We start from the raw sequence: 26,941 nt of genomic DNA on the forward strand, positions 1-26,941 counted from the left end.
ATATTTACTAGCATACTAGAGTTCCCCTACACATCCCCTTCACTCATCGTATGTTTTATCCAAAGATGATCACTATTCTGACTTTATGGCAGTCACTTCTTTCTTTTCGTTAAGAATATAGTTCATTATATTCTGTTTCTGAATTTTATATAACCAGAATCATTCAGTGTATATTCTTTTTGTCTGGCTTCTTTCATACCTTATAAACATTTCTAAATTTTTTCTACATTCATTTTCTTTGCTCTATAATATTCTATTGTATGAATATGCCTCAGTGTATTTATTGTTGTGCCACCAAGGGTCATGTTGGTTGTTTTAGTTTTTGCTTTTATGAACAAAACTTTCATGGATGTTCTGCACATGTTTCCCTGAGCATGGAATGGTGTGTTTATATTGGGTGTATGCCTAGTAGTGGTTATAGGGTATGTACATAGTTAGCTTCAGAAGAAAACTCTTTTCCAGTTTGCACCTTCTTATAGCAGTGTTTTCAGATTCCCCATTGTTCACATCCTATCTAATATTAGGTATTGTTGGTCTTTTAAATTTAGCCATTCTGTTGGGTGTGTGTTGTAGTTGTGGTTTTAAGTTGCATTGTGATTTTTTCCCCTTATGTTCATTGACTGTTTGGATTTTCCCTTTTATTGAGGTACCTTTTTAAGACTCTTGAATATTTTTATTTTGTGTCATGCTTTTCTTACTGCTTTATAGTTCTTTATACATTCTAGATATGAAATAGTGGCACAATTTAAAATTTTCTAGATGGATCTCTAAATTGAAAGGAACATTCTCATTTCGGAATATGGACTAGACATTAGATGATACTGTGGAATTATTGTTGTCCTATTAAATATAATGATGGCATAGTGACTATATTTTTTTATTAATTAAAGATACACATTTAAACATATGCAGGTTAAATGATATGGGGTCTGGGATTTGTTTTTAAAATACTTTAGAAAATAAAATGGTTTGGATATAGTTGAAAGAAGATTGAAAAAATATTGGTAATTGATGGCACTAGATGATAATACATGACATTTTAAATATGGTATGTTTGAAATACTAAAATAAAGTTAAAAAAAAGAGAAAACATTCCCCATTGCCCTTCTGGGTTTTCATTAATACAAGTAAATTCTGTGTTGAGAATTTGTTTATTAAGGTAGCATATCCTTATGTGGAAAAATGAAAAAATATAGGCAAATATGAAGACAAAAATAAAAATTACCTATAAGCTTACCAAACGGAAACAACCTCTTTATGATTTCCTTTGGCTTTTCATTTTATGTGAGTGTGTATATATGTATGCACGTGATTGCACCTTAGTGTGCGTTTCCCCAAACCACCAAGGAAGTTTTAACAGTTTTTGACTTTAGAAACATTTTCTAATATTGCATTTTAGAAGATCATTCAGTGAATTCTAGTTCCTGCCATGTTTAGATTGCCACATTGTAATTTGTATTAGATTATTGCTATATATTTTTTTTACTTCATATCTAGTTTATTCTTAATGATTTATTCTTCAGTGATAACATGTATTTTTAAGCTTAACATGTTATGATTACTTATATCTGGGATAATGAGCACCATTAACAGTTAGGCTTCCTTACAGAACATGGCACCTTGTCTTTTGTTTTTTAAATTTTTTTAATGTTTTTATTTGTTTTTGAAGGAGAGAGAGACAGAGCATAAGCAGGGGAGAAGCAGAGAGAGAGGGAGACCGTAGAATCTGAAGCAGGCTCCAGGCTCTACGCTGTCAGCACAGAGCCCGATGTGGGGCTCGAACTCACGAACTGTGAGATCATGACCTGAGCCGAAGTCAGACACTCAACTGACTGAGTAACCCAGGCGCCCCCATGGCACCTTGTCTTATGAAAGTAGCTTCTGTGGGATTTCCACTGGAATGAGTAAGGCAGAGTAAATACTGTTGACATTTTATATTTGAGACCTAGGAGATATTTCCAAAGTTCCTAGGCTGGTAGAGGGGCTGCCAGGTGCTCTTATTACCTCTTCTACCAGTTTTAAGGAAACAATTATGTAGAGTTAATCTCTTAGTTGTAGAAATGTGTAAAACTAGGTTGTTGTCAACCACAAATTCCCCGAGCTGATGGTTTATTTTGTGCCTTCTCTGGTTTCTTCCATGTGGTATGATGGCAAGTTTTCAGGCTTCCAAGAGGAAGATTGAGCTGAGGAATCATTTTGGATTCTGGACTGAGAGGTTGCATGTCTGAGTGACCTAAAATGAAATGAAATTTTGTGTAAATTATTATTATTAAAATTTTTAAAAAATGTCTATTTATTTTTGAGACAGAGAGACACAGAGCATGAGCAGGGGAGAGGCAGAGAGAGAGGGAGACACAGAATCTGAAGCAGGCTCCAGGCTCTGAGCTGTCAGCACAGAGCCCGATGTGGGGCTCACACTTGTCAACTGAGAGATCATGACCTGAGCCAAAGTCAGATGCTCAACCGACTGAGCCACCCAGGTGCCCTGTAATTTATTTTTTTCTAACCACCCTGTGGGATCATTGGCCTCTTTGTTCCTTTTTGCATATATAATTAAGAGTTAGAATCAGTACATCTGGGGCAGTTTTCAGAACAATTAACATAAAAATGCCCTGAATTAGCTTTCCATATTTGATAGTGAAATAACATAATTGTTTATGGCACAGAAGAGGCTGATGGACTTTGGTTTCCTGTGCTTAGCAATGTGCTGCTTGTATTTGAAAACCAGTTACACATTGGCATTGCTTCAACGAACATTGACTTTAGACTTCAGATTTGAGTAACTTTAGTTATTAAAATCCAATGAACAAAATCCACTGGTTTATAAACATGACATTTTAAAGCATCCTTATCATTTCCATGTTCTGAAGTCAGGAATCTGTCATTTTGGTAGGACCTACAAGGCATAGTATTTTATGGAATTTGTGTAGGCTCTGAGGGAACATTTAGTAGCTCCAAAGTTGAATTGATATTTTCAAAGCTTTTGGAGCATACAGAAAGATGAGAGAGATGTTATAGACTGCTACTGGTAAACAAAACCAATCATGTTTATGACACCATAATTCAGACAAATGAAAAAAAACTAGTTTTTGCCCCCTTGAGGTAGATGGAGAGTAACAAGAGAAAGAGTGCATTAAAGAGAGTGACAAAGAGTGAGTGTACCAATAATCCACAACTGTCAGCAGTGTTTGAAATGATCACAACGAATGTGCATTGGAAAAGCATTGTTTTGCTTTTTTCTATTGTATCCTTGAATTGTTTAACTGTTTGGCTCAATATTTAAATTATATTGAAAACTGGTTTGATATAGTTCATGGCATTATTTTGGAAGGAATTATGGTCATCAAATTGTAGTTCACTTTTCCCCCTAATGTCTAGTTGTGGCCATTTTAGTAGAATGATTGAAAAACCATAGCTTTTTTTTTGGTGAGTCTGGGAGTTCTTGGAGAGGGTGTGGGGAGGTGAGAGAAACAGATTGTGTAGGGTCCAGAGATGAATAAGGAGCCTTGTTTTCAAGTAATTATTCATAGGCTTAGAGGGGCAATAAAGTATAATGAGCTTGGCCATAAAAGCAAGTGTAGGGTTCCAGGGAGCCAGGAGGAGACACACTGAGAGCAAGCTTGGCACTGAAGGAACACTTGCTAGAGCAGAGAGGACATCTGAGCTTGGCCTAGATGAGTAAGTTCAAGTCAGGTAAAGGAAGCAGAAAGGAGGATAGGGCAGGAATTAGGCAAATTTGTGGGTAAGACCACACTGAATTTGGAGGCTTTTCTATGAGCTTCAGGTAGAAGAGGGTGAGGCCAATCTGGAATAGTGTGATCTGCGGGGAAGGGATCTGCTCTAGGCTGGAGACAGGGCTGTAGGTATGGTCCCCGACCTGTGGTGCTATAGTGACCCCACCTGCTCAAATGTTTGTCTTTCAGCACAAGGCAAATCTTTCGGGCAAAGAGGTGCCATTTTAGTGATTATCAGTCTTGAATACAACACAGGAATTAGAGATGAGGGTGTTCATGAAGGTCTAGTTGAGAACAATCAGCCTTGATAGTAAAGGGAGAAAGGCTTGGAGATCCCAGGGCATGAGTGTTGGTTCCTCTTTCAATTTTTTTTTAAAGTTTATTTTATTTTGAGTGCATGCCTGCTGGAGAGAGGCAGAGAGAGAGAGAGAGAGAGAGAGAGAGAGAGAGACAGAGAGAGAGAGAGAGAAGGAGAGGAGAGAGAGAGGAGAGAGAGAATCTGAAGCAGGCTTTGTGCTGTCAGTGTGTAGCCTGACATGGGGCTCAATCCCAGGCACCGTGGCATCATGTCCTGAGCTGAAACCTAGAGTCGGATGCTTAATGACTGAGCCACCCAGGTGCTCTGGTTCCTTTTTCATTCTGCCACTTCTTTCAGAGCTTAATTTCCTTTGATACTAAAGAATCTCAGTTGGTACCATGGGCAGTAGACTAGGGCAATAGTAACAGTCACATGATTTAAACAAGTTACTGTTTTTTAAATAGAAATACCAAGGCTGTTAAAGGCATATGGTGACACAGTCCAGAGCATGGCTTGACAGTCAGATTCTCTCTTTGGCTTGTCTTTATAAATAAAGTTTTACTGGAGCATAGCCTAATTCATTCATTTATGTATTATGGCTTTTTTCACCATAAGGACAGAGTTAAGTAGTTGTGACAGAGATTGTATGGCCCACAAAAGCTAAAATGTTTATTGTTTGGCTCTTTGCATAAAAAATTTGGCAACCCCTAATACAGAGGCATAATTATTTACTCTTGCTCAAAACCTTTTTGAGATAGATGGGATATAATTCTACATGTTCTCAGGAGAATGTGATTCATTTACATTGACTCCACTGATACCTTGAGACAATTAAATTGAGATATTTGGTTATGTCAGGAATTTTCTGTAATGAAAGAGGTTTTTGAGCTTAGAGGTAGAGCAACCTGTGTTCTTGGGTGGCCCTAGATGACTCCTTGGTAACAGTAACAGAAGCTTAAGAGTCCTAATATGTGAATTTTTGTTGTTGTTATGCTTCACTAAGGACTTACTTTCTTTAAAAGTAAGTTTTATTTATTTTTATCTTATTTTTTAAAAATTTATTTATTGTTTAATTTGTATCCAAGTTAGTTAGCATAACGTGCAACAATGATTTCAGGAGTAGATTCCTTAATGCCCCTTACCCATTTAGACCACCCCCTCTCCCACAATCCCTCCAGCAACCCTCAGTTTGTTCTCTATATTTAAGAGTCTTTAATGTTTTGTTCCTCTCCGTGTTTTTATATTATTTTTGCTTCCCTTCCCTTATGTTCATCTGTTTTGTATCTTAAAGTCCTCATATGAATGAGGTCATATGATATTTGTCTTTCTCCGACTAATTTCGCTTAGCATAATACCCTCCAGTTCTATCCATGTAGTTGCAAATGGCAAGATTTCATTCTTTTTGATTGCTGAGTAATACTCCACTATATATATATAAACACCACGTTTTCTTTATCTATTTATTCATTGATGGACATTTAGGCTCTTTCCATACTTTGGATATTGTCAATAGTGCTGCTATAAACATTGGGGTGCATGTGTAAAAAACAGCACACCTGTGTCCCTTTGATAAATACTTATTAGTAGGGCAATTGCTGGGTCATAGGGTAGTTCTATTTTTAATTTTTTTGAGGAACCTCAAAAAAAGGTTTTCCAGAGTGGCTGCACCAGTTTGCATTCCCAGAAGCAGGGCAAAAGAGATCCTCTTTCTCCGCATTCTTACCAACATCTGTTGTCTGAGTTGTTAATGTTAGCCATTCTGACTGGTGTGAGGTGGTATCTCATTGTGGTTTTGATTTGTATTTCCCTGATGATGAGGGATGTTGAGCATTTTTTCATGTGTCTGTTTGCCATCTGGATGTCTTCTTTGGAAAAGTGTCTATTCATGTCTTTTGCCCATTTCTTCACTGGGTTATTTGTTTTTTGGGTGTTGAGTTTGATAAATTCTTTATAGATTTTGGACACTAACCCTTTATCTGATATGTCATTTGCGAATATCTTCTCCCATTCCTTCGGTTGCCTTTTAGTTTCGCTGATTGTTTTCTTTGCTGTGCAAAAGATTTTTATTTTGATGAGGTCCTAGTAGTTCATTTTTGCTTTTGTTTCCCTTGCCTCCAGAGACGTGTTGAGTAAGAAGTTGCTGCAGCCAAGATCAAAGTGGTTTTTGCCTGCTTTCTCCTCGAGGATTTTGATGGCTTCCTGTCTTACATTTAGGTCTTTTATCCATTTTGAGTTCATTTTTTGTGTATGGCATAAGAAAGTGGTCCAGGTTCATTTTTCTGCATGGTACTGTCCAGTTTTCCAGCACCATTATCTAAAGAAACTGTCTTTATTCCATTGGATATTCTTTCCTGCTTTGTCAAAGATTAGTTGACCATATGTTTGTGGGTCCATTTCTGGGCTCTATGTTCTGTTCCATTGATCTGAGTGTGTGTTTTTGCCAAGCAAAGGAAGTTGCTAATTGTACATTTAAAAAGTTAGCCTTCTGTTAAAAGAAGCATGAGAGTTTCTTTAGGAAACACACACACACAAAAGAAATACAAAGAGAAAAGAGAAACAGGGAGAAAAAAGTCCTGTAACTATGTGGGGATGATTCAGCTTAGCTAAGAGACATGAAGTAAACAGGTATCTGTAGGAAAGACAAACTAGAACATTTCTGAGGTAGCCAGTAGCTGTGTGTACCTCTACAGACCTTTGGAGATGGAGTACGTCCCTTTGTTCTGTATGTGAGAGCTAAGCACAAGCGTTAACATTATTTATACTAGGACAGTGAGAGTGAAACATTCAGACTTGTGTTCTGTGCTGTTTAGGATGGCATTTCTAGTAATACTTATGTAGTATAATGGTGATCCTCTTAATGATGGTAATGGTTCATTAAATTAAGGTTTAAAATGAAATTCAATATGCTTTGTTTAAGCTGGCTATTATCTTTATAACTGGTAACACTAGAAGGATCTCTAAGAGTGTTGTCTGTTTTCAAAAGAGTCCTCTTTGCAAGATTTCCCTTTGTTGATTGTGACTTATAGCTCTACCTTTAAGGCTCATCCATCTCCTCCACTGCCCACGCTTTCTTCTTTGAATATCTCATATCATCACAGGTAGTGCAGTCTGCAATGACCCCTTTGAACCGATGTTGTCAGAGTATTGTACCAGCAAGGAGCTTAGCTTATCCACATCATCGCAGTTCTCACTTAAGAACAAGTTAGCCTTTGGATGCTTTGCATCCAGGTACTTTGTCCTGAAATCAACCTATGAGATGGCATTGCATTAAGATTGATAGTTTCCTTTGTGTGTCACCATCTTTGATGATAGTTTTCTGCAGTTCACTGGAGGAAGATAGCACATCTCACTGTGAGGGGAAGCTGCTTCACCCGTGACTTACAGCTGTGTCATCTATCACTGTTTATACATCTCTCAGACTTGCTTTGAAATTCAGCCCCCCCCCCCCCCCGCCCCCAAATCATGTTCTCTCCCACTGCAGCTGCTTCCAGATCTCTGAAGGTGTCCACTACCCTTCCCTGTACCAGCCTGGTACCCAGTGGCCTGGTACTTAGAATGACTCTCAGTCCACTGTACAAGGAGTTTCTCTAGTTTCTCAAATATTGTGTTGGCTTAAGCACAGTTAAGCTTTCTAAGACTGTTGTATTTACTAGATAGGGACATGTCAAGATCATGCCTTATGTTTCTCCTTCCCTCTGTATGCACCATCACTTCCAACTCTTTCTGATGTGTGGGCTTTTCTAGGTTTCTTTTGCTCACTTTTTCATTGGGAATTTTTACTTTCTCAGAAGACATTTTTATTAATAAGATGGGATGATGATAGCATTGATGCTCAGTACATTTAATATGAGCACAAGGCATGATTACCTCTCCTTTTGGGAGAACAGTTGAGATACAACTTAAGTGTTATATACATTCCCTTACCTGGATTTGTATGCAACCAAAATGAATCTTTTGGTGGACATTCACAGTCATTATAGAGAGTATTTGATGTGGATAGTGCATTTTGGGTGAAAAAAATTTATAATTCTAGCAATTGGAAAATGAATATAGAAAATTAAGGATGCGTATGTTTATGTGAATATTTCTTCCTCAGTAGACTCTGGGTCCAGGGATGGCAGGTGTTACTTCTCATAGACTGTTCAACCCCAGCCCCCATCATAGTGTCTGCTGCAAAGAATGCACTGAAATAATTGTAGAATTGATGAGTGTATAACATTTAAAAAATAATCTGAGGATAAATCATGGAGTTTCTTGAATGTTTTTGGTTATTGCTTGAACCGTTTAAGGTTATTTTAGTAGGGGAAATGATAGGATCAGAATCATGCTTTAGGAAATGTGATCAGATAATGGTCTGTAAGATGGACTAGTCACAGCCAGAAGCTTGGAAAGTGCTTTGAAGAGCAGGAAGAGGAATAGGGTAGAGTGATCTTCCCTAGTGCATGTTTTTCTGAACAGTGAGGCAGTGGTTCTCAAACTTTTTGGTCTCAGGACCCTTTATGCTTCTAATAATTTATTGTGGACCTCTAAGAGCTTTTCTTTATGTAGGCTATGTCTATCCTTGTTTATTTTATTAGAAATTAAAACTGAGAATATTTAAAAGCTCCTTAATTCATTAAAAATCATTATATAATAACATACATATTTTTATTAAAAAATGACTATACCTTCCTAGGCAAAAAATTAGTGAGAGGAGAGGCATTTTTTTACATTTTTTCAAATCTCTAGTGTCTAGCTTAATAGAAGACCTCTGGATTTATATACTTGCTTCTGCATTTAGTCTGTGGTGATGTCATGTGGCCTGCAGAAACTCGACCTCATGTGAGAATGAGAGTGTAAAGGCACATAATGTCTTGGTATAATTAAGACTGTTTTGATGCCACAGACCCTAATGGGACCTGGGTATTTCCCAGTGGTCCCCAGAAAGCACTTGAAAACTGCTCCTGTAAGATATTTTGCAAAAGATTCCTTCACTGATCTCAGTCTGCATAGATGATACAGGGATCTTGAGGCAAGGGAACAATGTTCCATTCTTGATACTGACCTTCCAGTAACTGTGTTCCTGATATTTACTTCAAAGCCCTAATTACATTGAGAGACAGTGGTTCTCAAACTGGAAGACCTGGAGTTCTTTGGGGAATACCATGCCATATATTCTGTCATATAACTCAGGCAAAATTTTACAAGCAGAAAATCAACTTAGGATGTGAACTCAAGTCCTTAAGTCTCAAAATATAGAAAATATTTTAAAGAAATTATATTTCTAACTTTATCCTTAAGTATTAATTTGCTAGTCATCCAGGTATTTATTAATAGACAATTGATAGACAATTAAAAATATTTTGAAAAATACCATGGTAAGCCTTAAGACAAAAATGCAGTGTCTTATTCTGTGTATTTCTCCTTGAGAGCTGGAGAATTTTTTCCCCTGCTATTTATGTACTGGATGGATGGATATGTGTTTGGAGTCCTCTTTCCAGTTTCTTTTGTTCATTTTCTGATGGTCTATGAGTATAAATATATAAATATTTAACATAAAAATTTCTTTTTGTTAATATAAATGTTAAGGAGGAGCTTAGCCTGGGTGGCTCTGTTGGTTAAGTGTCTGACTCATGTTTTTGGCTTAGGTCGTGATTTCACAGTTCCTTGAGTTAGAGCCCTGCATCGGGCTCTGTGCTGACAGTGCAGAGTTTGCTTGGGATTTTCTCTCTCTCCCACTCTCTCTGCCCCTCCCCCACTCATGCTGCCTCTGTCTGTCTCAAAATAAACTTAAAAAACACATAAATGTTAAGGATAAAAAATGTGCAAAGCATTATGTAAGAGAAAAAATTTGAAATCACTCATAATCCTGGCATTCAGAGAGACTAGCTGTCAAAAATGTTTAATGTATTTCTTTCCAATGTTTTTTCTCTATTTAATGCTCTAGAACTGTATTTTTTTTTTTTTTACAGATATGGTATCATAGTGAACATATTTGGTCCTTTCTTTTCCTCTCCCATTTTAACACATTATGAACTCTTTCCTGTGTTGATAGATACTCTTCAAAAGGGTGATTTAACATTTATTTTATCTGTCTTACTTTTATTGGTAGGTTGGTTTTCTTGGGTGGAGGAAAACATAAATCTAAGGTGAAGAGGGATGCAAACAGGCTGTGGAGGCAGGGAGGATATAACAACTCCTGGTTGCAGGTCAGTTTAGGGGTAGGCCACAGTCCACAGTGAGGTGGGCAGATTATTGCCAACCCAAGAGAGTGGCACTTTGCCACAGACTCTGGCTGCCTCATTTCCTGCCTTTCCTGCACAACCTCTTTAAATAGAAGGCCATATTAAACAGTTGAGAATATTTGACCTATTTATTTATATAATCAATGCCTGCTATCCCTAGCCGTGACTTTCAGGAGAGCTCTGTCTTTGCCTTAGATTCTTCATCTGTAAAGGGAAGGATTTGAATAAACTGTTGTCTGAAGTTCCTCCCAGATTAAAAATGTTTGCTTCATATGAGCAACATTTCTTCAAGAAAGTGAACTGGATTCTTCGATAGTGAAGTTTATGAGCTCTAGATTTTTTTCATATTATAATCTTGTCAAAAGCCCCTCTATAGAAATCTTTTGGCTAAAGCATGGGAATCTTTACACTAAGATTTTAGCTGCAATGACATTTTGTATATATGTGTGTATATATATATATATATATATAATTATATATTTGTATAATTATATATATGTATAATTACATAAATTATATATTTATATATATAATGGGGGAGCTTAAATACCTTTATCCACCAGATGGTGCACTTGGACAACAAATTTATCTAAGGCTGAGCATTTCCAAATGAAGTTAAACAGTTTAAACTGAGTCACGAGTGGAGTTCCTTTTCATTTTGTATTTTTATCATGTCAGTATATCATTTATCTTGAAATAAGAAGTAATTTAAAGCCAGAACACTGTGTGTGTAATTTTCACATCCAAGGTAAAATGTCATTATTCCAGACATGTTTTGGTGCAAAGAGAGAACTATTGGTTTATAGGATCATGACTTTCAGATTTTAGTTCTGTGAAATAAGGCTTCTAGTTAATCAAAACTCATTATCTGCTGGCATATTATGGCTGATCTTCAGTGAATGAAGTCTTAACCTGCATGATCCCATATTACGCCATCCAGACAGGGGAGGTGATGGTATTTCCAATTCACTAGTCATATTGCATCTAGAATGTTCCATCAGTTCTGGAAGCTTTTAGAGGGCTATTGCCAGAGCAGCATACCAGGAATTGTATAGGAACTGCCAATGGAAGAGAATTAAAGCCCAGATGCAGGGTGACCTCAGAGTATATCACCACTGCCTTCAAGTGTGTTGCATGTGAGAAGGTTAGGTGAGATCACTGTAGGGAACATCAATTTTGTCTCTGGAAGAACTTTCTGAAGAATACATCTCTGCCCCAGAACAGATTGGGCTGCCACTTGAGATAAGCAGCTGTTGACCTCAGCATGTTTATGGGAAAAACTGTTTGATCTTATGTTGGAAATGATTTTGGGTCCTGAGGAGGGGCATAATCCCTGAGATTATGGTGAGGATTAAAGGTACAGAGGCCCTCAGACATATGAGCCATGGTGAGGGGTAAGGATGCTAAGGGTTGTGTGGGTACTAGATGATCAGTAGGCCCAGAGGAGCAAATATCTGTGGGAAAGTATTAGGGAAGCAGCAGTAGGAATTACTGAAGGGGCAAGAACATGAAGCCAAGAGGTGAAGAACCAGAATTTTATTACTGAATTTGACTGGTGATCATAAAATCATTGATTTTACCTGGAAGGAGTGTTGGAAATCATATGATGTAGTTAACACATTTATAGATGAAGAATCTCAGACTGAAATGTGAGGATTCATCTAAGATGACACATACTTAGTGGCAGAGCTTGGGAGGCCCTCGTTCCCATTCTCTTTCTACTACTCTACAGTGGTACCAGGAAGGAAAATTAGAACTTTGAACTGTGTTGTGTACTCTGGACCTCTTCCTGTCTTGGGTTAATATCTGCCAGGGTCTTCACTGGATGTTTAGTATCTTCAGAAGCAAGCTTCTTCTGTTCCCATTGCAGCCCAGGCTTTGCCTGCAGGCTTATAAAAGTACTCTGATAAGGCATGTCCATTTGAAGCCCCATTCTTACTTTGGCCCCACTCTTCCCCATTAAAAAAAAAAAAGGAAGATGAAGATAATCTAGATTTCATCTTTATCATGGCTTTTAAAGACATGGAAGTGGGTATTTTTTTTAAAGGGATTTTATAGAGTAGAAAGACTCATGTAACTCTGCTGTAAAAAAGGAACTATTGATCCACACCTTCTGCTTCTAGAATCTGTTTTAGAAATGATCAGATATATGGGTCAATATTTATGCACCAAAATTATTTTCCAGTGTTTCTTAAAATTAGAGCAAGGATGTAAAACGATGTGTATGTTACAAAGGAAAATAATGATACAAATTCTTGCAGACATGAAGTAATATGTACAATAAAATGGATGTTAAGAAAATGTTCATAATTCAATGGTGAGTGAATAAACCAAAGTAACTGTGTATAGCTATATCCCCAAGATCTTGAAATGCCCACATTGGGTTTCCAGTATTGTGTAGAATTCCCATGATAAATCATCCAATTGACCATGGGCAGAGAGTGGCTGTGTCTGGCTGAAATGGAGAGGTTGTGGAACTGCTCCCACACACCAGTTTCCTAGCCTGCATTCCTCAAAGTGAGTTACCACCTGTCAGTGGGCTTTTGGGGTCACTGGAATATAATTAGAGCCACAGATTCCAGAAGTCTGATTCTAATTATGTTTTAATTTAAAATATTTCTTTTTAGAGAAAGGTATAACTAAAATTATATAATGGTTTTCTTTTGTTTGCAGGTTTATAAGTAAGTTTGATCTCTTAAAAACTTATATTCCAAATTTTCTACAATGAGAAAATATAGTTTAATATTCAGGGAAATTATTGTTAGTTCCCCCATTTTCACTGAAGGAATAATGTTGAGCCTGTGTATATGATCCAGAATTTTACACTGTGAAGAATGAAAATGAGATCATTGTTCATGCCTTAGATTGTTTTTATTTATGAACAATGAAAGAGAAGCTCAATAGTTGCAACTCTCTGCCAAGTGTTATGAGAGTGTGTTAAATCTAAAATTGCTTTAAGTGAGAAGTTACACCAAGAGAAAAATGAAGCAAGGTGAAAAAAACAACTGGGAGAAACAGAAGAAAAAGTAGATAGAAGTCTATAGAAGAATTTGGAGAGACAGATAAAATCTTTTCTAAATTGGGATTTTCCTGGAATTATTAATAAGTATCAAGTAGTAAAGAGGGTGAAAACAGATACTAAGTACTTAGGTAGTCTCTGTCATAAAAGTGTATAATACAAATGTTTTGAAATACTGTGTTACACTATAGTATAATACACTTAAAACAGTTGGATGAACAAAGGCTTGCTTAATCTAGAAAAGTATGAATACATTAGTAAAGATTGTTGTGTTTTTAATTTCCCATATGAAAAAACTAACTTACCAGGGTGTAAGTATGGGATTTTCTTGTTTTATTAAATATGGAGACAACTGATCCTCTTTAAAGGAGAACAAGGCTTCATTATTGTTCAGGTCCCCTTTAGGATACTCTTCAAGGGCCATGTGTCGATGTGTAAAATAAGTTTGACAATTCTGTTTATTACACCTGTGATTTTTTTTAATAGACAGCAGATCTTTGAGTAAATCTATTAGTCCTGCTCTTAGCCTAAGCCAGTATTTACAAATCATCTTCTTGACAAGTAGTCCGTTAAAAAAATAGAAAGTAAAAAGCATACTAACTTTCCTTTCCAGTTATTGAGGGATAGAAGGAAGTTTTTACCTCCTTGATTATATAAAACTAGGTGGTTTAGAGTTGATTTTCTGGCTCATTGCTTGGCTGTGTGGCTTCAGAGTAGTTGAGCCAGAGTTGGTTAAAGTTTTCCATTCTCACTCTTGAATGGCAGCTCCTTGATTATGAGCTGTGAGATCTTAGGCAAGTTATCCAGTTTCTCTTGGCTGCAGTTTCCTCATCTATAAAATGGCACTGATAATAGATGATTTTAGTGTCTGCCTCAGGGTAAAAGATGTTACAAATGAAATACCTTGTGGCCTGTTCCATAGTATATGTTGGGTAAATGTTAGCTGCTGGTGGTGGCACTATTAAAGCAAGAAAGGCAAAAATCCTGAGTCTGCAATGAGATATCCAATAACTGATTCCAGGAGGACTGGGAAGATTCTGTTCTGCAATAGTCATTTATGTGTAAGTCCAGGCCAGCAGTTGAAACTTTCTAATCATCTGTCAAAGCCTGTCAGAACCATAAAGGATGTTTGCTTAGGGATTAATGCTTTAAAAAATACCCCTGTTCTTTTTAAGATATAGACCATCATCTTGTCACTGGCCAGACAGAATTTGGTGCCATGGTGTGTGTATCAGGAGAGATCTACTTTATTGTGATTTTTTCTTTATTGTATTTTTGGAATGTAACACCTGATTATGTGCAGTGTATTTAAGTTTTAAAGCACCATGATACATTGAATACCTCAAACGTACCATGCAGTCCAACACTAGAATGTTAACAGTACTTGGCTATGGATTACTCTCTACAGCCCTTCCTTGCTACCTTACCCTATCACCCAGGGGTGCCTTAATTTTGTGTTTGATTTTTTGCCTTTTAAAAACATAATTTTCTCACAGATGCGTGTGTGTGTGTGTGTGTGTGTGCGTGTGTGTGTAGTATAAAAAATAAACGTTACTATATATATGTATATACAATATATTTACAATGTATATACAATATAGTAATGTTTATTTATTTATTTTGAGGGAAAGAGCACAACAGAGGAGGGGCAGAGAGAAAGGGAGAGAGAAAATCCCAAGCAGTTGCACTAATAGTGCAGAGCCTGTCATGGGGCTCGATCTCCCAAACTGAGAGATCATGATCTGAGCCGACATGAAGAGTTGGATGCTTAACTGATGCACAGGTGCCCCACAGATGCATATATATATATACATATATATATATGTATATATATATATATTTTTTTTTTTCAGATCAGCACATTTATTTTTTATTTATTTATTTTATTATATGAAATTTATTGTCAAATTAGTTTCCATACCACACCCAGTTCTCATCCCAAAAGATGCCCTCTTCAATGCCCATCACCTACCCTCCCCTCCCTCCCACCCCCCCATCAACCCTCAGTTTGTTCTCAGTTTTAAAGAGTCTCTTATGCTTTGGCTCTCTCTCCCACTCTAACCTCTTTTTTTTTTCTTTTTTTCCTTCCCCTCCCCCATGGGTTTCTGTTAAGTTTCTCAGGATCCACATATGAGTGAAACCATATGGTATATGTCTTTCTCTGTATGGCTTATTTCACTTAGCATTACACTCTCCAGTTCCATCCACGTTGCTACAAAGGGCCATATTTCATTCTTTCTCATTGCTACGTAGTACTCCATTGTGTATATAAACCACAATTTCTTTATCCATTCATCAGTTGATGGACATTTGGGCTTTTTCCACAATTTGGCTATTGTTGAGAGTGCTGCTATAAACATTGGGGTACAAGTGCCCCTGTGCGTCAGTACTCCTGTATCCCTTGGGTAAATTCCTAACAGCGCTACTGCTGGGTCATAGCGTAGATCTATTTTTAATTTTTTGAGGAACCTCCACACTGTTTTCCAGAGTGGCTGCACCAGTTTGCATTCCCACCAACAGTGCAAGAGGGTTCCCGTTTCTCCACATCCTCTCCAGCATCTATAGTCTCCTGATTTGTTCATTTTGGCCATTCTGACTGGCGTGAGGTGATATCTGAGTGTGGTGTTGATTTGTATTTCCCTGATGAGGAGCGATGCTGAGCATCTTTTCATGTGCCTGTTGGCCTAGATGCATATATTTTTAAGTAATATATTCATTTGGCTTATTTTGACCTTAATAGAAGTAATATCACTTTATGTAGTCTTTGAGACATTTTTTTACCCAACAATAGGCTTCCCAGGATTATTCGTATTATTTGTGAATAATTTTCGGTGCTGTATAATATTCTATTTGGTGAATATATATTTTATTTTTTATTATCTTTCCAGGGGACATTTTCTGTTTCTTTTTTAAATAATAGATATTTCTGGGTGATACAGGTGAAGGGCATTAGAGTACACTTAACATGATGAACACTGAGTAATGCATGGAATTGTTGAATCACTATATTGTATACCTGTAACCAATATACTGCCTGTTAGCCCTACTGGAATTAAAATTTAAAAATATAAATAAATATTGCTGTTGTGAGCACATTTCTGTGCATGGTTCCTAGTGCATATGTATAAAAGTTTCCCTAGGGGCGCCTGGGTGGCGCAGTCGGTTAAGCGTCCGACTTCAGCCAGGTCACGATCTCGCGGTTCGTGAGTTCGAGCCCCGCGTCGGGCTCTGGGCTGATGGCTCAGAGCCTGGAGCCTGTTTCCGATTCTGTGTCTCCCTCTCTCTCTGCCCCTCCCCCGTTCATGCTCTGTCTCTCTCTGTCCCAAAAATAAATAAACGTTGAAAAAAAAAAAAAAGTTTCCCTAAAGCAGTTACCTTGGAATGGAAGTGCTAGCTCGTGGAGTGTTCAACATTATCACATACTGTTGACTTGTTTTTCAAGAAATTTGTACCAATTTATGTTCCTCCAGCAGTGTATCATCATTTTTAAGAAAGCTTTGTTGAGGTATAATTTGTATATTACAAAATTTGCCTATTTTAAGTGTAGAATTCAATGATTTTTGTGTAACCAGCACCTTGAGTCCAGTCTTAGAGCATTTCTGTTGGCTCCAAAAGCATCCTCATGCTGACATAAATTCTCTTCAACATTTAATTTTGTTCATCTTATTGTCAATCTTTTTCCGATAAAATATTTCATATGGGAATTTGCATTTCTTTGAATACAAGTGACATACAATAGCTTTTCATGTCTTTGTTGGCATTTATGATTCCTCCATTGTGAAACATCCACTGCCTATTTTTCTGTTAGACTGTTTGACTTTTTCTGATTATTTGAGTTTTTTTTAAATGTATTCTGGAAAACAAAATTATGCCAGTTATATTTGTTGAATTATTTGCTTCATTTGTGACTTACTCCTTTATATTTTTGTTTCTTTTGTTTTCAGTGTCTTTTTTTTTTTTGTGATAATGATGAATTTAAATCCTAGCCCCTGAAGCTATCCAAGGTTATACTTTATCAAGTTCATGGGACTGTTGTACACATTAAATAAAGTGAAGTTAGGGGTGCTTCAATGGCTCAGTTTGTTGGGTGCCCGATTTTGGGTCAGGTCATGATCTTATGGTTTGTGGGTTTAAGCCCCGCATCAGGCCCTGTGCTGACAGCTCAGAGCCTGGAGTCTGCTTCAGATTCTGTGTCTCCCTCTCTTCTCTGCCCCTCCCCTGCTTGTGCTCTATCTCCCAAAAATAAATAAACGTTAAAAAAATTTAAAAGAATACTAAAACAGGTCTTGCATTTTATGAATTAAAAAAATTTATTATTAAAAAAAGTGAAGTTGCACAATACCACTTAGTATGGAACATACTTTTGAATTGTTTACACATAAGCTGAAGAATTAAAAACAAAATTAGAAGCTACTCAGTTACACTAATTGTCATTTAAGTGTTGTGCACTTAATACTTGATATAGCAGTCAGTCTAGTAAGGGATGTTAAAAGTAAGTTCATATCTTCATCCTGTTGTACCCCATGGTGAAGGTTTCTTGAGTAGGTATGTGACTAGCCGAAGGTACAGGACCAGAGGGCAAATAAAGTTCTACCACAGTTTCTGTAATTTTCACTGATTTTTTTCTTCATCAGAGAATGAACAGCAAGAGTGAAATACTTCTTTTTACATATATACAAGGTATGTTGTGAAAACATATTTGTTTACAAACATAAAAATATTTGGTAACTGTTTTGATAAGAAAATATAATGAATATTTTATATTACACCAAAAAATGTGTTTAGTTTTTTTTGAATTCCTTATCCAGAAACACTTGAAAAGGAAGAAGACAAATTATTTATCTTTACTCTCACATGGCTATGAAGAATTAAAAATGAAGAACATTGAAATAAGTCCAGAATAACCTCAAATATTTGGCCACATAGACTATTATAATCTTCAAAAGTAGGTGTAATAGTGAAGGCTTTATAAGCAGTTTTCAATCCATAAATACAGTAGGCATTTTGGTATTTTGGCCATTTGGAAAATAAAAGCTGCAGCATCAGTAAAGGTCTGAGATGTCCCAGTTTTGTGGATTCAATTCAGTGTATTTATTTATTTTTTAAAAAGTTTATTTATTTAGAGAGCATGTGTGTGCAAGTTGGGGAGGGGCAGAGAGAGAGAGACACACACACACAGAATCCCAAGCACGTTCTGCACTGTCAGCGCAGAGCCTGATGTGGGGCTTGAACTCACCAACCATAAGATTGTGACTTGAGCTGAAGTTGGGCTCTTAACCGACTGAGCCACCCAGGTGCCCCTCAATTCAGTGTATTTAAAGTTAATTGAAGTTGATATCAAAAATTTTAGAGATAGGTTTATTTACAGTGTCTTTTAGTGAACAAAGATTTTAATGTAATTGATTTTACATCAATTTACATGTACTGCACTGTGTGTTTAATGTCTTAAATTTTATCTTCTGGTTAACTACCTCTCTTGTTTAACCCTTTCATTGAGTTTTTAGTTTAGTAATGACGTATTTCATTTCTGGAGGTCTACCCCTTCCTCCCAGGTCTGACTCGCCATTCCAAATAGTTTATTTTATGAGCTTATCTTTGTGATTCCATATTTTATTTTTTTAAATATTTCATGTTCTTTAGTGTCTCTCTGGTAATTCTAATGTCAACTACCTTTGGTGGGGGCTGGTTCTAAATGCTTTGTCAGTTGTTTTTGCTAGCTTTTTCCAGTGTTGCCTTGCTTCCCTGTGTGTATAGAGATCTTTGGTTGTATGCTTTGACTTGATCTTAATTTGTGAAAAATTTATAGATCTAAATGGAGGTTGCTTTTCTCCCAAGAGGATTGGGGTTGCTTCTGTGTGGAACCAAAGACACATTAACCTCAAACCCTTAATGGTCCACACTCAATTCAGGAGTCCAAAGCTCTCTGCAATCTTTTATTTGACTGGACATTTCTCTCTTTTTCTTCTCTGCCCTCCTTCTCATATTCATAATTACCTTTTTATAAGGTGAACAGCCTGCCTTTTTTAATGGTACTTTTGTTGCAGAATTTTAATTTATTTGTTTCTCTTTTAAAAAATTTATTTGTTTAAATTCAAGTAAGTTAACTACAGTGTACTATTGGTTTCAGGAGTAGATCCCAGTGATTCATCACTTACATATAACGCCCAGTGCTGTACCAACTAGTACCCTCCTTAATGTCCTTCACCCATTTAGCCTATCTACCTACACACTTCCCTTCCAGCAACCTCAGTTTGTTTTCTGTATTTAAGAGTCTCTTATAGTTTTCCTCCCTCTCTGTTTTTATTTTATTTTTCCTTCCCTTCTTCTATGTTCATCTATTCTGTTTCTTAATTTCCATATCTGAGTGAAATCATATGATACTTGTCTTTCTGTGACTGACTTATTTCGCTTAGCATAATACATTCTAGTTCCATCCACGTTGTTGCACATGGCACCAGAAATTCTTTTGGGTCACTGAGTAATATTCCATTGCATATATATGTATATATACCACATCTTCTTTAGCTATTCATCAGTCGATGGACATTTGGGCTCTTTCCATACTTTGGCTATTGTTGAAAGTGTTGCTATAAACATGGGGGTGCATGTGTCCCTTCGAAACAGCATTTTTGTGTCCTTTGGATACGCATCTAAGTAGTGCAATTGCTGTGTTATGGGGTAGTTCTAGTTTTAATTTTTTGAGGAACCTCCATAGTGTTTTCCAGAGTGACTGCACCAGTTTGCATTCCCACCAACAGTGCCAAAGGGTTCCCTTACTCTGCATCCTTACCAACATCTGTTGTTTCCTGTTGTTAGTACTAACCATTCTGACAGGTGTGAAGTGGTATATCACTGTGGTTTTGGTTTGTGTTTCCTTGATGAGGAGTCATGTTGAGCATCTTTTCCTGTGTGTGTTAGCCATCTGGATGTCTTCTTTGGATAAGTGTCTGTTCATGTCTTCTGCCCATTTCTTCAATGGGTTGTGTTTTAGTTGTTGAGTTTGTTTCGAAACTTGTTGTACATTGGTTATTGTCTAGACTTTTATTTTTATGTATGTATGTATGTATGTATGTATGTATATATGTTTATTTTTGAGAGAGAGAGAGAGACAGAGCATGAGCAGCGGAGGGGCAGAGGGAGAGGGTGACACAGAATCCGAAGCAGGCTTCAGGCTCTGAATGGTCAGCACAGAGTGCAGTGTGGGGCTCACCTCAGCAAGTGCACTCCTTAATCCCCATCACCTATTTTGCTCATCCCCCACCAGTCTTCCCCCTGGTAACCGTCAATTTGTTCTCTATAGTTAAGGGTCGGTTTCTTGGTTTGCCTCTCTCTCTCCTTTTATTCCCCTTTCCTCGTTTATTTCTTTAAAAAAAAAAATTTTTTTTAAATTTTTTTTTTCAACGTTTATTTATTTTTGGGACAGAGACAGAGCATGAACGGGAGAGGGGCAGAGAGAGAGGGAGACACAGAATCGGAAGCAGGCTCCAGGCTCTGAGCCATCAGCCCAGAGCCCGACGTGGGGCTTGAACTCACGGACCGCAAGATCGTGACCTGGCTGAAGTCGGACGCTTAACCGACTGCGCCACCCAGGCGCCCCAAAAAATTTTTAATGTTTATTTAGTTTTGAGAGAGAGAGAGAGAGATACAGACAGACAGACAGATTGTGAGCTGGGAAGGGGCAGAGAGAGGGAGACACAGGATCTGAAGCAAATTCCAGGCTCTGAGCTGTCAGCACAGAGCCTGATGCGAGATCATGGCCTGAGCCAAAGTTGGATGCTCAACTGACTGAGCCACCCAGGCGCCCATTTGTTTTATTTCTTAAATTCCATATATGAGTGAAATCATATGGTATTTGTCTTCTCTGCCTGACTTATTTTGCTTAGCATAATACTTTCTAGCTTCTTCCATGTCCTTGCAAATGGCACGATTTCATTCTTTTTCATGGCCAGGTAAATATTCCATTATATATATATATATATTATATATATATATATATAATATATATATATATACATACACACACATACATATTATATATATACATATATACATACCACGTCTTCTTTTTTTAACTTTTTAAAAAATTTTATTTATTTATTTTGAGAGAGAGAGAGAGAGAGCCAGCAGGGGAGGGCAGAGAGAGAGACAGAGGGTCCGAAGCAGGCTCTACACTGACTGATATGGGACTTGGACTCACAAACTGTGAGATCATGACCTGAGCCAAAGTTGGATACTCAACCGACTCAGCCACCCAGGCACCCCATATATCATGTCTTCTTTATACACTCATTATTCGATGGGCACTTGGGCTGTTTCCATAATTTAGCTATTATTGATAATGCTGTTATAAACATGGGGGTGCATGTATCCCTTTGAATTAGTATTTTTGTATTCTTTGGGTAAATACCTAGCAGTGTAATTGCTGGATCATAGGGTAGTTCTATTTTAACTTTTTGAGGAAAGGGGGTCTGTTTTAAAACTAATAAGTTTAGGGGCACCTGGGTGGCTCAGTTGGTAAAGTGTCCAACGCTTGATTTAGGCTCAGGTCATGATCTCATGGTTCGTAAGGAGATTGAGTCCTGCATTGGGCTCTGCTCTGGTAGCACAGAGCCTGCTTGGGATTCTTTCTCTCCTTCTCTCTACTCCTTCCCCACTCTCTCTCCCTCTCTCTCAAACTTAAAAAAATTGAAACGAATAAGTTTAGAGATGTGAGACGTTTTTATGGAAAGGAAAAACAAAAAGAGCTATAGTGTCACACACTGTAATTAATTTTAAAGCAGAATGAATTTCATTTGGGTGTAATTTATTTTTATTGTGTAAAGATCTGAAGGAAATCCTCAGTCTGTTTTAAAATGTGGACCATGAGCTTTCATTTTAGTTATGGAAAGGTACAATTTTCACTCATTACTGTGTAAAATGGATTGAAGTTTGAATTCTTTAAAGCACTAACCAAGTTTTATTTTTCTTTCCCCATGTGCATTACCTTTGAAACTTCAAGGGCTTGTTAAAGCCATATAAATTAGTGGCAGTAATTTACATTAGCCTATCTCTAAGTTCCTGGTGAATTAGTGGAGATTGGTGCCTGGTCTTTTGTTAGGTGTTGGCCGGACTGTGATAGGGTCATTAAAAGGGATGGTAAAAGCCTAATGAGGAAGAGCATACTCTTTTAAAAAATGCTTAAAATTTAGTATTTTTATTTAATTGGTTTAAGTAAAAATATCTAAAAAAAAATAAAAAAAAATACCTCACTGTAATGTCCTATGAGAAACAGTATGTAATAATACTGAGTTATAAAAATGGGACCAGCTCCGCTATTTCTCAAGGGATTGATTACAAAGAATTATGATTCACTAGACAGACAATACATCTACTACTGAGGAGACTGACTGGACTAATTTTCAAACAAGGAGGCCTGTTAAATTACTGAGTATCTTGCTTCCAACTGTAAAATGAGGATGTTTTGCCTCTGTTTTGCTAGCATGGGGATTATCCCAGTGCATTTTAGGTCTCTGCATTAATAAAATAATTACCAAGTACCTGTACAGTGTCAAAACTTGGTACTAGTTTTTTGGTAGATATCAGATATAAAGAAAATGTTATTTTTCCTTTTATCAAAACTTGTTTACCAATTTTTAAAATACATTTTGCATACATTGCTTTGTTTCTTCTTAATAATTTGATGAGGGATGTTATTAGGTGTAAAAGATGTCCCCAGTTCTGCAGTTGGTAGACTTTGAGAGAGGGGATTTAAATAGGTGCTAGCTATGTCAGCTCTTGTAAAGACCTAGAGCACAGCATCCAGTTATAACTCAATGACGTTTCTGTGTCAGAATACCGTAATTTGATTTCTCTGTATTTTTATTTAAAAAATTTTTTTAATGTTTTTATTTATTTTTGAGAGAGAGAAACAGAGTGCAAGTGAGGGAGGGGCAGAGAGAGAGGGAGACACAGAATCCGAAGCAGGCTTCAGGCTCTGAGCTGTCAGCACAGAGCCCATTGAGGGGCTTGAACTCGTGAACCGTGAGATCATGACCTGAGCTGAAGTTGGATGCTTAACCAACTGAGCCACCCAGGTGCCCCTGTATTTTTTTTTTTTTAATAACCTCATTTGAATCAGGGGCAGACCTGAAAACGTTAGAATCTTTAATAATTCTTTCAGTATTTTCTCAGTCTTATAGCTTCTAGGTGGTGATTCTTATTTTTTTAATAGTTGGGTTTTTGAATAGAATGATATTTTCCCCTTATAATTCTTACATTTCAGAAATTTTTGTTGGTCATTGTGAATCCAGCTTAGAGTGGGGCATATGCCACTGAAACTCAGGAGAAAGACTGGGGGCTCATAATATTGTTTGGAAAGTAGCCCCATTGGGATAACATTGAAGGTGTTGAGGATAATGGCAGGAGATGGGGGGTAGGGAGAGAAACATGTGGTTGGATATTGACAATTTTGAGGACAGAATATAGAGTGATGGCAATGAAGATGTGGAAAGCCCTAAATGAGAGAGTGCCAGGTTAATGATTTAGGACTAATTTTGGAGAACAAGGGCTTTATGGTGAATTATTTCAGAAAACATGACAGACACAGGGTAAGAAGACAAACGGAGCAGGAGAGGGCCCAGGAAGCTGACTGGATGGGGTGATTGGAGTGGAGGGAGTGGGGATCTAACAGGAAATGTCTGCCCCAGTGGAGGTCAAGTGAATGACAAATATTGCTCAAGCACCTGCAGAACATTGTGTGGAGAGCTTTTTTTGAGGGGGATGGAATCTCAGAAGAGGCATTTGTCTATGAACTTAGGCTGGTGTTCAGACTTTCTGCTAAGACTCATTAGCTGTAAGCTTTGAATAGTTGGGCAAATTCTGACCTGTTATTGTTTGTATCTAGGGTCTTTCTGAAGACTGCTTTTATAGTAAATGAGTTCTGTTACCACTCTCACAAGTAAAACAGGCTTGCATTTTAAGCCTTACTAGTGTTTGCGTCGGATGACTGTACCCGTGGGTGGGAATAATGGGAGCTTTATATGTTTGCCTGTCCTGAATTTTAGCTCCTTGGATATTTGTTGAGGAGGCTGAGAGAAGGGGATGATACATTGTATTTTAAGATGATCAGAACTGGAAGCATAGAGTTTAGAAATGATGGCTCAGGAGTCAGATTTAGGTTTATCTTTGCCACCTACTACTAGCTAGGAGTATTAGTTTTTCCATTTGCTCATTTGGGTATAATGTTACCTATTTTACAGGATTGTTTTGAATAGGTATAGTGTGTATGTATGTGCAGTATAATGGGGTAGAGTATGGCACAACAACTTATGTAAATGACAGACTAGATGTTCTCCTTGTCTAAATCTGGACTCTTAAGTGTTTCAGCAGAGCCTGTCTTTGGTGGTGGTTAGTTCAGTCAATAGTAGAGAACACAAATTGGAGAAGGAATTTTGAAGCAGTAAGATTTATTTTTAGTCTCAATTATACCAGTTACTCTTAATATTTTAATAAGCTCTTTAATTGAAATGATATGACTTTTTATTTTAGCAAAATAAATTAGGTTTCAGCATCGTGGTAACCTTGGCCTTACCTAGAAGAAAGTGCTGCAAACATGTTATTTGCCCACTAATGGAAAGAACCAATAGTAAATTTCACAGAACTTTTTTTTTTTTTTAATCACTTATCTCCTTGTTGTTTTGGAGGCTTGCCAGTAAGATATACTACAGAATAGTGGAGGTGTTCATTTCGTAGGTTCTAAGAAATAATAAGTGTTATTCCCAAAGGCTTTGTGTCCTTTAGACCATTCAGTACTCTGAGTAACTCTGGGAAGTGCTGCAGCTCTCATGTTTTCTTGAAGAAAGACAGAAGCTCAGGAAATCTCAGTGATTTTTACCTTGGTCAGTGGCAGAGCTGGGGCCATAATCTGGGTCTTCTCTCAGCATGCTTTCTCTACCTTTTTCCTCTCAGACCTGCATGTCGAGGGATGTCAAGGGATTCAGCCTTAGTTATTTCTGAAAGATAATGTCAGAAATAAAGATAAGAATTCCCCAAATGTAGGAATTTCAGAGAAATAGTTTGTTTGTAAATTCGCAAGCTCATTCAGTTTAAAATGATTTCTGTAATATGTTGTTCATTTATTACTTCAGATTCATTGCCTCAGTAATGACTTTCAAATAGGAATCTATTATTAGAGTGATTGGGCTGAGGTCTGATTGGACTAGAGTTAAGAGGCTGCATCACTATAAATAGAGTGAGATAAAACATTTTATAGAATTTGATTTAATTTTTATGAAGTCTCATAAATTGGAACCTAGGATTTTCTCTAAAAGGATACTAGTTTTGACCAATTTCCAAATAGCAGACTTCCCACTGTGGAGTTTTAAGCTGTAGATAGAGTGGCTGCTTAGGGAAATTTGGGAATTAAATTATTTCCCTTGGGACTTTTAATTATGTTACCTGAGGCAGAGCTTCATTAACTGCTGCATCAATAATTTTTCTAACCCAAAGCTTGAGGAAGTAAGATTAGTACACTGATTAGAGAATCATCTAGAGACCAAATTAAAACAGAACAACCCTGAAAGTTTTTAGTGGATAAGGGAGATCTGTGTGGTCATTGGCATAGTTATTGGAGAAGGCCTTACTGTTATACAGAAATGCATTTAATGCCCCTCTTTAATAGCATCATAAGGAGATTGAAATGGATTTACAGGCATTGCAGTTTCCTCATGATTTCATAGGAATGATCCCAATATCTGATGCTTATGTGTGGTTATGAGAAAGGCATATAGTAAAAATACATAGTTTGTAAAGATTTTAAGCAGTTGTGAGTTATAATTGAATAATTTGGTAAGTTCTAATAAAACTAGAATCTTTTCCTATCACCAAAACTCTGGTATCAGTGATTCTATCCTTGTCTCTGTATCATCACCATTATTGCTATAAAACTACATTATTCCAGCAGTTTTACCAAAGTCTGGATAAGGATTTTTTTTATTATTCTGTATTTAAAATTTCCCATCGACATAAGAAGTTAATATTTATGCAGCCACTCTGGAAAACAGTGTGCACGTTTCTCAACAAATTAAAAAATAGATCTACCCTATGACCCAGCAATAGCACTGCTAGGAAGTTACCCATGGGATACAGGAGTGTTGATGCATAGGGGCGCTTGTACCCCAAGGTTTATAGCAGCACTTTCTACAATAGCCAAATTATGGAAAGAGCCTAAATGTCCATCAACTGATGAATGGATAAAGAAATTCTGGTTTATATATACAATGGAATACTACGTGGCCCTGAGAAAGAATGAAATATGGCCTTTTGTAACAACGTGGATGGAACTGGAGAGTGTTATGCTAAGTGAAATAAATCATACAGAGAAAGACAGATACCATATGTTTTCACTCTTATGTGGATCCTGAGAAACTTAACAGAAGATCATGGGGGAGGGGAAGAGGGACAGAAAGTTAGAGAGGGAGGGAGGCAAACCATAAGAGCCTCTTAAAACCTGAGAATAAACTGAGGGTTGATGGGGGGTGGGAGGGAGGGGGGGGTAGGAGGGAGGGGAGGGTGGGTGATGGGTATTGAGGAGGGCACCTTTTGGGATGAGCACTGGGTGTTGTATGGAAACCAATTTGACAATAAATTTTATATAGAAAGAATATTTAGTTGAAGGAGCAGTAAAAGC

General features: G+C 37.2%; 1 protein-coding gene and 1 long non-coding RNA gene across 11 annotated transcripts in view; one reads left to right on the plus strand and one right to left on the minus strand.

Annotated features, from left to right (window-relative positions):
• Nucleotides 1–26,941, plus strand: part of KDM4C (lysine demethylase 4C) — a 430,619-nt gene that overhangs the window by 56,139 nt on the left and 347,539 nt on the right. The gene's annotated exons all lie outside the window — the stretch shown is intronic.
• LOC122474671 overlaps nucleotides 1,920–26,941 on the minus strand; it is a 68,585-nt gene continuing 43,563 nt past the window's right edge. Inside the window, exons 4-5 of the long non-coding RNA XR_006294972.1 lie at nucleotides 25,148–25,265; nucleotides 1,920–2,233 (exon numbers count right to left, since the gene is read on the minus strand). This is a non-coding gene — a long non-coding RNA (uncharacterized LOC122474671). The remainder of the gene's footprint in view (nucleotides 2,234–25,147; nucleotides 25,266–26,941) is intronic.

Source organism: Prionailurus bengalensis, chromosome D4 (assembly GCF_016509475.1).
Source record: "Prionailurus bengalensis isolate Pbe53 chromosome D4, Fcat_Pben_1.1_paternal_pri, whole genome shotgun sequence".
NCBI classification, from domain to species: Eukaryota; Metazoa; Chordata; class Mammalia; order Carnivora; family Felidae; genus Prionailurus; species Prionailurus bengalensis.